This window comes from Centruroides vittatus, unplaced genomic scaffold, assembly GCF_030686945.1.
Source record: "Centruroides vittatus isolate TY-2023 unplaced genomic scaffold, ASM3068694v2 contig_1048, whole genome shotgun sequence".
NCBI lineage: Eukaryota > Metazoa > Arthropoda > Arachnida > Scorpiones > Buthidae > Centruroides > Centruroides vittatus.
The window spans coordinates 159,981-174,657 of NW_027120676.1; positions in this window are offsets into that span (position 1 = coordinate 159,981).

The following is a 14,677-nucleotide window of genomic DNA, read 5'->3' on the forward strand; positions in this document are numbered from 1 at the left end:
TTACTAACAGACAACAACCGTGAAGGTGAGCAATTTGTCAATAAGGAGCCAACAGGAGTAGTGACCTAAAGGTTACAGTTAGCACCTGGGGAGACTAAGATGTCTGACCTTAAACACTGTATCAATAGAGAAATTTAAATAGAGAGAAATATCTATTCAAAACAGGACACAAATGATAATTTACAGATGGCAATTTTCTCTCTCTATCTTTTATACTAATTAAAGAATGAATGTAGCAATAATTCAATACTCCCGATCGCTTATTACATATTCCATTCATCAAGTAGAAAGACTAAGAATAGTTTCAACACTCATACATTAGCTCTTTGAGTAGTTTTTATGCCATTAAGTGCTATTATATCATTGGAACCATCTCTATAAATTTATGGTGAACATAATTTTCATTAAAATAATGAAATATCTAGCAAACGAATCGATAAATCTCTCCCACAACGCGCAAAAAAGTAAGTTTATTTGCATATTATCGCGCTTAGATAAATTTTCGAATTATACACAGCAGTCCGATGGCCTGTGTAATACATTAATGAAGTGTTTAGTGTAGTATTGTTGTGTACATTATCAATGACGTCAACGCCTTTATTACAGAAGCTAGCGATTTAATCAACAGTGTTAATTATCTCGTATCGAAAACAATAACCGGGTGAACTCTACCAAGCGAACAAACTTTCACTTAGATGCTTTTACATTAATGACCCCACGTGCAGCGTCACTCCGTCATTTTTTTATGCTTTTTTAATGTTCGAACGGAGAGTATCGAAAGTATCCCATTGCGACAGGTCGACGATCATAAAAGGAACACGTGATATCGCGAATAACATACGTCATACGGGAGGTATCGTTTAAATAATTGAATAAACATCGTAAGAATCTATCGATAAGCAATAGATAGTTATCACTAATATGAAATATGACGTGATAAGTGATTTTATTTGTGACGTGAGGGTACTACTTAACATTGCGCCGCTAATGAGTTATTTTCTGCTAATAATTCGAATAAATTACGCAGAAAAAAATGAATTTTCTTGAATATTTCTTAACGAACCGAGGTTAAATTTTTTTTATTGTTTTAACACGAATCGAAAGGTACAAAAAAGAGTTATTGATCGGAAGGTAAAAAGTGTGACGAAGGTAAATGAAAGTAAAAGTGAAAGAGAAGAAAATCATCCGTTTTCGCTTTTACTTTTTATTGAAAATGCATTAATCCAGTTTCGGTGTAACGATTATTTGAACTTTTTGTATCTTGACTTGGCTTTTATAAATGTTACGCTCATTAACGTTACTTTATAAACGTTACCGTTAAAGTATAAATGTTACTCTATCGTTTACATTACTCGATAATTAAGACGTTTTTAATGTTAATACATTAAAACTTTTACAAGTCGAACACTAGTGAATAGCCTATACATAAATGTCTTGTTTAGAGAGGTGCCACAGTTAAAGAGGAAGAAGAAAACCTCTATAGGCAATTTTGATTAATTATTAATAACAAATACACTTGACACAAGCTTTTAAAATACTTTATTGCAGACCTGTAGATTCTTACTGTTGCGGACAGACGGACGACATGTCCTACAGATACGCGAGTGTTCTGCTTGAGAGATTTTACTGCAATTAAATAATATATTTAATTTTGAAATTGTAAATGATTATTTATACATGTATAAATAACCTGTCAATTCTCTAATTAAAATTGGTCGTGCTGCGATTGTGTAATTTCGTGTTCGCATATACCGTCGATGTAGACTAATAAAATTTAATACATTAAAACAAAATTTCGTGTTTATTTCTCTATTCTGTTCATTATTATTTAAGTAATTATATAATTATAAAGCATTACACATTGCCGTTTATATCGTGATGTCCCGAAGGGGGTGCCACGTTTACAGTTTGCCTGCGGCGCCAAACGTCTAAATGCCTGACTCGATTACAAATAATTTTTCCACGTTTATTTTGCATTTAGTGTACTTTAGAAAGTCTTCAAGCAAACTTTATTCGAAGCCTTTATAAGTAAATTTCCTACAAAAATGTCATCTGAAACACCAGAAATTTAGAGCTAAGTAACAGAGCTTAATGAGAGAAGAGTGCTTTAATTACGCTCTTCCTAAATACACAATTAAGCGCCGTTACTTACCTTTAAATTTCTACGCGATATTGCAGATCTTGTGAAATAATAATGGCAATTGTGTGTGCACTTAAGAATACGTTACAGGCCGTTCAAATGTAAGTTAACCGGTTCTTAACCGCGTAATTAGGATGATTGTAATTAAAGCACTCGCCTCTCATTACAGACCTTACAAATACGTTTACCTATCGATTCATTCTCGAACTTCACTTTATTAAATTTTACGCAGGATCGAGGGGTGTGGTGTTATTTTAATATATTATTTTTCATCTGTCTTTCCATGAAAGCGACTAAATTATGTATCCAGTAAGTACGTTTACATTTTCGCATTATATTACTGGTTTCTGTTACATTTTATTTTATTTTTTTTATTTTTTAATCGATTGATTTTTATATTCTTTCCAGAAATCTACGCCGATTTCAGCGCACAAATTACTGTAATTTCAGCGCATTTTCAGATAATGATAATAATTCGTCATTCGATTTTGTTTAGCTAAAAAAAATAAAGGTTTAATACGCGAAATTATCTACAATTTTGTTTGGTACAACTCAGTAAAGCTTACTCTTGAATAAGTAAATGTCTCACTTAAATATTTCGAATTTATTACTTTATTACGGCCCGAAAGTCAGTTAAATAACTTTTGGACCATCCTTTGTAATTTCTATTATGTGAGCGTATACGTTATGTTGTGTGTATGTTGCATGTGTGTGTGTGTGTGTGTGTGTTATGTTGTGAGTGCTTATACGTGTTATACGTACGTATAGATCTTCACATTTTATTAATTTTATAATGTTTAGTCGCAATTTAAAATATAATGTGTAAAAAATTTATTTAATTAAGCCTAATTTTTAAAAACTAGAAGGGAAAAAAAATGATTAACCACGCCTCTTACTTTTTCTTCGACAGAATATCGCAACACAAATGTCGTAACGGACGACACACCCAAGATAATGACATCAAAATCTCTATACTTCCAAGTTTATTTTCGAAATAACATTTTAGAAATTAAAAATGAATCATCTTTACCATCGATCAAGTAAAACAGCATTCCTTTAATAACTGTCTTTTGTAAATATTTTCTCAATAATAATAATAGTAATAACATCATTGTCCGTTTCACGGTTTGATGTTACAAAAATATTATATATAGCCTACAAGAAAAGTTATATTTTCAAGAATTTACGACCAGTAGAACAATTTTCCTGTTAGAATCTTCCAGTTTTTATATAAGTAAAAAAAAAAAAAAAAAAAAAAAATTCAATATGTTCCACTATGAGCATCTACAGTTTGCATTATTGTTGGAAAAGAGGATACTCCATTCTTCCAACAAAATAGCAGACTCTGTGAAGATATTACGACCGTTTTATCCCTTTCATTTCGACCTTAATAACAGTAAAGTAAAATTCTATTTATAGGAATAATGTCTTGAGAAACTAATAAAAACGTCACGTGTAAGATTATCGGTGCGTGCGGTTACGCCGAATGGTTTGTTAGATCATTTAAAGCTATTATTAGTTTATTTAAATTAATATTTCTTACATTTTTCTGTTAATTTATCTATGTTGTGAGTGATGCCATGTGTATAAAGGTCTCGGTGTAAATATATCAGATAACAGGTAATGAGACATTAAACAATTGCCTTTACGTATGTGTAATTGTATATTAAATATATGCTTTGAATGCTACTGTACATGTGTAAATTACGCACATTATATGTAAATTATCGATGTAGGTAACCAGTTGCAAAAACGGTTTACATTAGTGAAGTTCGGTTTTATAACAATACACAAAAGTAGATCCATTCGTTGTGGATCTGATTGGTGAAGGATTAATATACAGTGCAAGTTCGTTAATCCGACATCTTCTGATTAATTTTATTAAATGCAAGCCACCGAGATCGCACCCAGTGGCGCTCTATACTACGGACAAAAAGGGCAATTGCCTGGGTCCCCACCAACAGGAGACCTCGAATTCTTTTATAAAAAATATTTCTCCAAAAAAATTCCCCGGAAGAAAAACGTCTGAAGTCAACACTGTACGTGAGGCCCATTAATTCGAATTCGCATGGGCCTCATGAAGCCATAACGCATCACTGAGCTCACCTAAAAACAGATTTCTATACTCGAAGCTTGTGTAGTTTATGTAAATTGCATACATACAGCACATGTCTAGAATATATGCACTTGAATTATGTAAATATTTATTAAAATATAACCGTGCACTGTACCGTTTTCAGTCTGATTGAACAAATCGGAAATAGCACGTGCGTTGGTACAAAATGTATACAAAATGTAACCCCGCACCATTCTAGTCCCGCGAGTGTCGGATTAACGAACTTCTATCGCAAATAAATTTACTTGATAAAAATAGCAAGGGAAATCAAAACTATTTCTCATGAGATAAAATCGAGGCGAGATAACCTTGTATTTTAAACATGTTCGCCCATTTCTTTGCTAAGTTAACTGCCTATAGAATATTAAAATATTCGATTTCGTTGATATTTTTAGAGGGTGTGCCATGACCAAAGCAGGCGTGTCGATCGGGCACGCATTTTAACGTTCGACTTTTACAATTTTCACACAAAACACCGTTGTTCGTCCTGTTCAAACGATGACAATAAACGAATCACGTCATTGACAGTACATATTTTCGATAGAATACGTTCTACCCTTTTCATTGATTCGTTTCTCGTGCACACGTCATAATGGCACGTATCAAATATAAACTGTTGCCAGGTCACGTCGATTTTGATTTAATAGAAACGTCATCAACAGCGTGTAAACACATGCTTCGTTTCTCTCGCATAATTACTTTTTTCACGACTTAATCACATCGTTGAATATAATATAAAAATTTACTTTATGATTTATTATAATTTCAAAATTCACCAAAACTATAAACTATAGCGCCGAGTGGTACTGCAGCAACCATTTGCTCTGCGTGTTATACACCTGTGTATTAAAAATAGTATCTATAATGACTGTAAAAAAGCTTATTTTTATTGTTAAAAATAATTAAAAACGGTATTCTGCACGATCTGATTTATTATTGGATAATAAATATTTCACACAAAGGCTCGACTTGGTGAAATAATTATGAATATAATCAATTGATGAGGTTTTTAAATATTAACGCCGTGTTTTTCTGACTTTCTTCTCGGCATATTTCTAAGAACTTATTCTCTATTTCTTTAAGTCTGCACGTGTTCTCTGCATCAATTATTAATTTTCTGATTACGTAACCTTTTCAATAATCTCACTCAATCCCCTCTCTTCGGCAAAACACTGTTAATAATTTATTTTTAATACATAAATACTGTGCCGTATGTACAAATGCAGGATAGCCCGAAGTTCAGTTAACCGATTTATTTGCAAATCATTCAGCAAAGTGTTTGAATAAGGCTAAAATTTAGTTTACAGAATGGTTAGCCGACTTTTGCGCACCAAAACAGTGGGTGATCCGGGAGATTGCTAATTCGAATGAAGAAAAATTAAGAGTAACATAAAGTTTTGTTTAGGTTTTTTTTGGTTTAAGTTTCATTCCTAAAGCCTCTGGGGATCCAACACCCACATCACCTCCATAAGTACACCATAGGTACAAAATTATAATAGTGTATACATTTTTCTAAGATTATAATGAATTATTAATTCCAGTTACGGACTTCAAACCTGTTAACGGAGACCACTAAGGAAAATATTAAAAAGTGTCTATTTTTTCCGAGTTATTTCGTAAACATTGTAAAGACGGTCGCCGTTTACAGGCAGTGATTGTTGTGTTGGAAAGATGAATAGAAAATACTAACGTATGGCTCCATCTGTTGATACAAAAATGTATCAATTTTCACAATAAATGGAACAAAATTTCGGACAATGCTTTTTGACTTTTTTACACGTCATGTACAGTAACGGGTTAACCCTGTTTTCCGATTTTCCGTGCACAAATTAACATGGATAATCGGGAGTTGGATGTAATTCAAACTTTCACCCGTAATGTCGCCCTTTTCGGAAAAATTTGTCCTTCATTTATAATTTTTATTTGGCAAGCTGATTCGTAGAGGGACGAAGGGGCATAACCAGAAATTTACAATAAATACATAAAAGAAAAATCTGCGAATATTTTACCAACAATAGTTAAGTAAAGATAAATAAATCAAATATTGGATTGACAGAAAAAAGCAAGGCAACACTCGGTGATCTGCCGGGAGAAAGGAAGTTTCTACAGGAAACTGCTTCCTATTTATGTGTTAGACACGTGTAGAAAGCTCGGAAAATTTAACGCAAACAATGCTTTGATGTGTTGCAACCCCCTGATTCCTTATTGTGTAGAAAAATAATTTTATATACAGATCTTTTCCCAATGCCTCTTAAGATGGTAGATGGATACATTATTGGAGACAGCCTTTCACTGCTTTGGAGGAACCGGATTCGAATGTGAAAGGGTTTTCTTCTACTCTTCCAGATTCGTTTCCAGTTTCTCCAAAGCAGTGGAATTTTATCGGCTACGTTTTTCGGATTTCTTCACCATCCGGCTGCCTCTTTGTTGACCTGATCGAACCCACAATGGCCTTGCTAAAAATGCCCTCTGGAAACAGTTATAGTATTGTTGATAGTGTTTTCACGACTGCATAAAAGTAATAGAAATTTTTTATTGGATATTAAATTGTTAATTTTCTTGAATGTTTTATTGATGTGAAATTTCGTTCCAGTTAATAAAATATTCAAGAAAATTAGCAATTGAATATTCAGTAAGAAAATTCACTTCATTTTACTTTTTTTTTTTATGTTAAAAATTAAGAGTTTAATATTTAATAACGAATTTCGAAAATTTATTGAAGTTTATGAAAGATTTAAACGTCATGGCAAATTTTAAGTTAACTTCGACTTATCGATTCTTATTATAGAAATATTTCAATTAATGATCTTCTAAGATTGGATTTGTGTCATCAAATAACGTAGAACTGTAGAATAGATGGACAATTTTCCTTATTCTTTTAATTAATAAACGAAAAAATTTTAATTAGTAATCAGTCATTTTTGGCTAGGAACAAATATCAATGTAATAGGAACAACAATAATAGTTATTCCTGGACGCAACTTCTTCCAATAAAAGAAACATCTAATCAACAAATAACACTTGAGACAATCCCAAACTTTTCAAGTTTGTCTTTTTTTTTCTGCTCGTCATAGGTTTGCTTTTTTTGATGTCCCACTGGAATTTTATTACTAATAATAAATAATTTGAACCAATTTTATTGGTTTACGGAAGAAAATATAACGAGCATCTCCCAATGATCCATTATTTTCGCCTTCAAAGGGCTGCATTATAAAACCCCAGAAATAATTAATACACAAATTTCTCATTATTTATGAATTAATATCGAATTTACCACCAAATAGCGAATGTCTATTGTATCTATAAGGCTTTATTTAGTTGTTCATTTTTTAAACTAACAATAAGTTCTCACATTTTAAAAAATAGATTAACTATCACCCAGCCTCCCCAGGATAAGCTTCAGTAAAGATCCGTCTGTCTCTTCCTTTGTTGAATAGAATAAAGTGATATTACAAGGATATATTTAAGTTTCGGGCAATTATTTTTGGATCTTACGTTAAATGGCCGCTTAAATAAATGTGTGGCGTCATCTGTTGTGAGATTTTATTAAAACAATATATTTTAAAAGGAAAAACCCTTATATTTAAGGGTAGGAGGCAGGTTTTAAAAAATCTTAAATGCCATTAACGAATAAAATTTTTATTAAGTCTGAACGATCCTTCTTCTATCTCTCCACCCTCTCGATCTTTAACCACCAAATTTAACAGCACTAATGTCCCTTATATATGAATAACTCAAAGTTTACTACGCAAGTTGATATAGCTGTATAAAGATTATTTGATACAGCAGGCGATAGCCGAGTGGTTACTTCGATACTAGAATTTTCGCTCCAAGGAATAAGTGTACACCCCGACCACTGGCGCAATCCTGCTTTTTTTATTTTGTGATGTCCGCTGACCTTTAATTTTTACATTTCACTATTGTTTTATGGCAAAAAACACGTGAAACGTAAATAAGAGTATTGCATTGTTTTAGAAAACGTATTTTCTCTAATATATTCCGTGCCGCCCTCTGGTATCGTAGATACAAAATACTTCGATTTATTTTCCGTAAAATGTATTTTATCCTCTAATTTTTTCAAATAAATCTTAAAACATTTTAAAAACTTTATTTTTAATCAATGTTCAGTTTGTCGTTAAAGATTATGTAAAACATTGGTAAAGATGGGCCTTATTTGTAAGGTTCAATCGATAGACGTAACTAATGCCTGCTAAGTGTCTACTCGTATTGGAAACTATTGTAAGCAAAAATGGTATTGTATGCAATCGTATCAAATTTGACCTTTCTCCGCGTGTTTAGACTTAAACACAAAAAAGTAAACAAAATCCAGCAACGAGTTGCTTAACTTTCTCGGCAACTGTTAATAGCGCCCTCTGTTATGATATTTTATTAAAAGTTTTATATTTTTAACTATTATAAAACGGTAAAAAACTTAATTTTGAGAGTAGGGATGAGTTTTATAAGAAAAATTGTAAATGCTAATAAAATCGTCATTACGTCTGACCCTACTCGAGATACACACGACCCCCTTTATCTCTCCACCCCTTCGACCTTTAATCACTAAAATTTAATAGCGTCAATCCCCCTAATATACAAATCTCCCTGCAAAATTTGACAAATTTTCAATAAAAAGCGCAAGAGTTATTAAGCCTCAAAACAGGGTAAACAAAATCGTGTTCCTTCACCCCACACACTAACATCCATATACTGTATACAGAAAAAAATTCAGCAACGAGTTACTTAACTTTTCCGGCAAAATGTATAAACTCAAGGTCAGAACACCAATGTTTCTTATGGAGCCGCGATATCGGTTCTTTATTTCTCAGGTCAGGTATAGGTAAGTGTTTTTAATCCACAAACAACATATTATAACAGATTTATTCTGTTTAATCATTCATATTATTTTGTTATATAACCTGTCAGAAAACAAACTTTACCACACAGTCAACAGATTGGTACTGATGCTTTAATGTTGTAATTACACTATTAAACCATTGACAATTCAAACTTCTTTGGTTAAAACTTTCAAAATATAGTACATAGATGCTACATTTCATTTTTAAATTGAAAAAGTGAATGATATTAGCCTTTGTAGTACAAGGATAGATTTTATTTTGAAATTCAAAATCTGAAACTTCTCTAGTGAAGATTAACAGATTACAATACAAAGATATATTCTATTTACATTATGAAGTCTTCATCCTTTTTATCATTTCTTTAGTAAAGACTTTGAGCATTATAGTACTGTACATAGCTAGATTTTACTTACAAACTGTGAAGCAAATACATCGTCTGTCTTTTACTGTTCAGTTTAAGATGAACATTACTGTTTATGGAAAAATTTTATCCACAAATTTAAGATTTACCAAATAAAGGGATGACATTTACACAGGTTTTACTGTATATTTCATTTGGCCTAGAAAGAAAGAGTTGTGAAAGGAATGTTGGTAGCATTTACCGTTTGTAATGAATATCGGCTTATACAATAGATATTTTTTATGCAGCCGCAATATCAATATTATCATTTAAACTATGATCCACAACCACAGCGCACTTATCGTATATTACATGCAGGCTCACAGTGCACGTTGCCCATGTCTAACAATTAAATTGAACGGTGATTAAAATTTCTAAATAATTATACGGATATAAAATTTGCATTATTGTCCTTATTTTCCATTTTAAAGCTTATTAAAGCTGGACCAAAACGAAACTGATATTTGTGAAGTAAGAAACAACGTTAGAATAAGGTCTGATCACCTCATCATTTACCCTACAGAAAAATTCTGGAATTATCTTTTATTGCCCTTTACTGTTCACTCGTTATATTCTTTCCGTTTTAAGAAATTTATCTTATTAACTCTAAGATTGACAAATAGTAAGTCTTCGCTTAACGTCGTTGATAGGTTTTTCGAATTTGGAGATGGGTAAAAATAAGTAATGAAGAATAGAAATTGCAAAGCGAAAGTTTAATTTTAAAGTAATAAAACAGATTGCTTTAGTATCAACGTGGTGTTGTAGCACCGTAAGCACACCTGGATACGCCCGCGTACTTCTATCTCCACAACAACGTTATAACATGTCATGTGAGAAATAATGTAAGCTAATGTCAAAACCTTATTTAATAGTATTACTATATGCAAGATTCTTTCCTTAATTCTTTTTAAACTCTTTCCTCTCTGTGAGCATTAAGAGGGATTTTTATTTCATACTCATCATATCCATATTGTGGGCCTGACTGAATCCCGAATGGATTCAGTCAAGCCCACAATATGGGGGAAGTCGGGTGGTGAGAGACAGGGCCTGACATATCCGGAACTTGGAATGCCCTCGGAAAATTCCGGGAGAGTTGCCCACCCAAAGATTTAAACCTTATTCACTAGTTTATTGTATTGTTTTGTTTCGTGTGAAAATATCCCACGAAATAAAAAAATAAACATTAATAAAATATAATTTTAATTAAAAACAAAACTTTTACATGAAATAAACTAAAATTTTTAAAAATTCTTCATTTCTTAAAATATTTTTGTATCGAAATTCGTCTTTGTTGTTAGGGGATTGATTCAAATCAAGCGTCCCAAATCTTCCTCGCTTGATGATTCATCAGATGAAATAATTTTTGAATCTTGCGGTTTCTTCCAACTTGTTTGAAAGGGAAATCGCAATTTGCAGGCCTGAAACATAATAAAATATTTCTCAGTATAACAGTTAAACTATGAGACCGTCTGTCTCAATATAATTATATTTTACATTCTTTCTAGATACAATACATAACAATAGAATTTAAATAATCAAAGTTTTAAACGGTTTTTTAGTCTTAATAATTTAAACATAAATTTATATAGTTTTGTAGTAAATTATTTATTAAAAATTTAAAATATAAAATTTTAAATTACCTTGTTTCTTTCATTTCTATTTTCGTGGTACAATACTTAAAATAAAGAAAAAAGAAAAAAATATATTTATTTCTAAATTTTGAAAATTAAAATATCAAATATAAATGTTATTTTATAATAATAAAATTAAATATTTATCCAAAATTTTATATTAAAGTGCGAAAATATGATTTATGCTAAATTTAATGATATTAAAAGCATAATACGTAATTTAATGAAAACAAATCGATCGATAAATATCAATCAAGTTTTTATAGTATTTTTTATAAGAATTTCCTATATTAACACAGTTAAACCTGAATTTAACGGCAGAATTTCCGTTCGATATGTTACATGTGGAAAATTAACACCCCGTTAATTTTAAAAGGTCTTTTTATATGTAAATTAATAACAGGTTTTATTTTCGAATCCAAGAGTCATCGCTCTCAACTTTATGCCACAATAGTAGTGTCTCCATATAGTTCCCGTTAACTTGTTTTTGCACTGTATTACTTTGAATTTAAACACAAGCACCTCCGATTTTCAGCAAGGAATTTTCAGAGGAGAAAATGATAATTAGAAGTCAGGAGCAGATTTAAATTTCTTACAGGCCTAGAATACGAGGCCTGTCAATCCCTGTTTTATTTACGTGAGGCCTAAACTACAATATATGAACTTCATGTCTGTTTAATTTATATATAGGCTAAATGTGCCCTCATTAGAAGTAAATATTATTTTAAAATGTTATTGCAGATCAAAAGCTTTAATGAAAAGAATAACTAAGAGAAAAATGTTCACTTAAGATGAACCTCACATTTAAATTTGGAAATATGTGGAAAAATCCGCCTTAAACTCAAAAAATACGGTATATACACGTATATCAAGTATAGAGAAAGTAGACCAAGTTAGTTAAACGTTACTAAGAATAAATTGATATCATGTTCAGATATCTTTTGCTGACAGAGAATCGTTCAAAATAAAATTCTTCTTGTTCAGTGTACAAATTACATCGTTTTAACACTCACAAACTGCCGAATTGTTGGCAAAATGCGCGGTTAATTAAGTTTTGGACCACCCTCCCTGTATGTTGTAAAACTTTACATTTCCTTCACGAAACTTAAAAGTCCAAAAGTGTTATATATACAAAATTTAAACCTTGAATTAAAATAAATATTTGTATTTAATTAACTATTTTACACGTTAAAACACTTACCTCAGCGCCTTTCAATATTCTACCACCCCGTTTCAGATCCAAGTTCAATGCGTACGTGTAACACAAATTAATGCCATTATATTCCTAAATTAATAGTAATTTTCCATCAATTATAGTTTGGAATTCTTAAATATATAATAAATTAATTGCAATAGAACAATAAACATACAATAAATTTCAGTTTGCAGAGTTTTTCTAGTCTTTCAGCAGTAGACAGAGATTTTCCATTTTCGATCATTGCGTTGAAACAATTATCAAATATTGTAATATCCTATAATAAAATTTAAAAATTCATGTAATTTTTTATTATAAAAAAACCTAAATTCGAATTTAATAAATATAAATAGAGAATGGGTTGTAATATGGAATCCTGCTGACAATATTGAACCCCTCAGTTGTCAGTGTTTACTTTTTTGATTTTTTTTTTTTATACGGTATAAGTTTTCTTGTAAGTGTAAAATTGTGAATTCAAATTAGGAATGGGTAGACAATAGAATAAAAAAGCTAAACATACCAGAAATGAAAAAATTGAGCTTACATTTCATAAGAAATCGCTCATAAACAATATACTGTATCTTACTTTTTGAAGTCCTAACTCCAATTCGCAGTCTATTTCAGCACGTTGATCGTCTAAAGCTGTAAATGAATTTAAAATGAAATTTAATTACCTTAAATGAATAAAGATTCAGAAAAGTAATTTCTATTTAATTTTGAAATTCAAACCGAACTGAATTTTAACTGTGAATTATCTCCCAAAACACAACATACATAACAAAGAAATCTTACCACAGTATCGATCCATGACGGTGCCAGTGCAGGAAACGGGTAAGTTTTGAGTATAACATTTTACACGAGATAAATAAAGTAAAGAAAGAAAAATCAAACCGAAGCAATACATTTATACCTTCAGAAATGTTTTCCAACAATTCAATATTCTCTCGTTTGACACTCTTAAATATATAAATCCATTTGATATCATCGATAAAACTTTCGACCAATTACATTTTCCATTGCAAAATATTTGTTTTCTAAATATACTTCGAGTTGATAAAGTCCAATTGAAAATATGTTGCTAAATTTAATGAATTTATTTATTTTTTTGAGTTATTATTTTATAAAGAAAACTTTGAGTCAAATTAAAATTTGTTTTTCTCGACGATAAACTAGTTAGAAGTGAAAAGTTGTTTGGAATGTAATGAAAACAAATCGATCGATAAATATCAATCAAGTTTTTATAGTATTTTTTATAAGAATTTCCTATATTAACACAGTTAAACCTGAATTTAACGGCAGAATTTCCGTTCGATATATTACACATGGAAAATTAACACTTTGTTTATTTTAAAAGGTCTCTTTATATGCTATTTTCGAGTTCAAAATCATTGCTCTCAACTTTATGCCACAATAGTAGTGTCTCCATATACCCGAAGACAAATAAATAGGATTTTTTGTGAAAATTAAATTTTGTCTTCTTTTTAAGAACATTATTTATTTGTTTAATTAAGTACAATTGAAGTGTATTTTCCAAAAAAGAATATGTTTGTTTATTTGTTTCAATTTAGAATTTACACTTGTTTATTACAGTCTCGGAATTACGATGAGTACATAAGCAATAATACACATAAAAAACTTTTCTGTAAAATTAAACTTGTCACATATACGTAATTTTAATTTTAAGTTTGTTTGTTTTATTTAATCACATAGCTATTTTAAACGTGTACGAGGACCACGCAGCGGCGTAAGCGGTGGAGAAGGGCCCCGGATGCCGATCTTGGGGCCCAAAATGGGCTCGTATAATTAAATGCCCGTATAATCTTTTCTTGTAATTAACTTCTAACTCTTGAACTTTGATTGTGAATACAGTGGTAACGGTGGTATGGTTTTAATATCCTAGTTTAGTGAAACAAATCTGCATAAGTTAGAGGTACAGTACATTTTAATTTGTTAATATGTTTTACCTATATTTACGAATACTTTTATCGGTATTTTACAGTAGCGAATATTCCGTTTAGGCAGGTTACCTTTTTATGCAGGTTCCACATCGGACAGGTTTTATTGTACTTAAATAAATTTCCACATTTACATATTTATTTCAATAGAATTTATATAAAATACTTTTCGTATAATCAGTCTTACCCAGCAAAATCTGAAAAGGTACTTTTAATGTATTATCGAATGCCTGACAGATTTCGAAATATATTTAGTACGAAATCTTTTCATTAATTTTAGAAAATAAGAGAATGGTTGTAATATGGAATCCTGCTGACAATATTGAACCCCTCAGTTGTTAGTGTTTACTTTTTTGATTTTTTGTTTATACGGTATAAGTTTTC